Raw genomic sequence first — 1,315 nt, 5'->3', positions numbered from 1 at the left:
GCTGCCAGCCCAGAGCCCGGGTGCCAAAGGAAAGCCAAGCAGGCAGCTGTGACCTCAGCCTGCAGCACACAGCAGGCAGGGGAAGAGCTCAGGGGAAAGCTGGTGCAGCTTCTACCAACCCCTTCCAGGAGTCACGTCCCCCAGCGCTGGGCAGAGCACGGAATTCAGTGGGCTTTGGGAGCTCTTCCTGGAGCTGATGCTCTGGTTCTTCCTCGCGGAATCCCAGATGGGTTTGGGTGGGAAGGGACCTTCACAGCCCATCTCACCACCCCCCTGCAGAGAGAAGCTGGGGGGAGGGTCTGCGGAGGGGGACACGGTGGGGCTGGGGGTGGGATGCGTTCAGGTCCCACCTTTGCTCGGCCAGGCCTGGGAGGAAAAGGAGGCTTTGAAGACTGGTGAGAAAGGAGCTTTTTAGTGAAACCTTAATCCCCTCCGAGAGCTTTCCCTAATCCCCAGTAACGCTGTTCAAAGCCGCCTTTCAAAGGCACAATTGCACTTTCTGGCCCTGTCTCTCCCCTTCCCCGGGGAACTGCCCGGGGGTGTTCCTCGCTGGCTGTTGCCTCTCATTTTTCTCTGATAAATAGAAGTAATTCCTTTAAAACATAATGGAAGGAGCAATTTCCTCAGCAGGTAGCGGCGAGTCTGGCTGATGGACTTGGAGAGATTTCTGCTGTCAGGGACTTACTTTCCCTTTATTCCTCCCCCTCCCTGGAGCAGGACCACAGCCTTTCCCCCAGTAACCAAAGGTAAGACGTTTGACTCCAAAATCCAACCTCTTAAAGGTGGAGGAGGGAGATATTGCAGGAAACAAACATGGAAATTTCTCTCAAGAAACCATTTTTTTAATTACTAAGATTCCTGGCCCTGCCATGGGCTCTTGCTCCTCCCCACACTTGGTCTCCAGCCCCTTCCCCAGCCTCGTTGCCCTTCTCTGGCCACGCTCCAGCCCCTCAAGGTCCTTCTGGGAGCAAGTCCCCCAAAACTGACCCCAGGATTTGAGGTTGGGCCTCCCCAGTGCCCAACCCAGAGGACAGTCCCTGCCCTAGTGACTGAACGATGCTCCTCGGCCTCTCTGCTCAACTCTGCAGCATTTTAGGGCAGAAAACCCTGATTTGGAGAGCGGCTGGGTTGTCGCCAGCTCACCCGGCTGCCTGCCAGCAGGACGGCACCGTGTCACATTCGGGTCCGTATCCATGTCGCTCTGACTCGGTTAATTTTTAATTTCTCCAGCAAGTTGATACCTTGTTCCCTGCAGCTGCCCGCCCGGTCCCGGCCACGTTTCACGTGTGGTCTCCCAGCTGGAGCCTTCTCCTCT

This window comes from Merops nubicus, unplaced genomic scaffold (assembly GCF_000691845.1).
Source record: "Merops nubicus isolate BGI_N331 unplaced genomic scaffold, ASM69184v1 scaffold25235, whole genome shotgun sequence".
In the NCBI taxonomy this organism is placed as follows: Eukaryota; Metazoa; Chordata; class Aves; order Coraciiformes; family Meropidae; genus Merops; species Merops nubicus.
Note: the sequence above shows the minus strand (reverse complement) of the source record.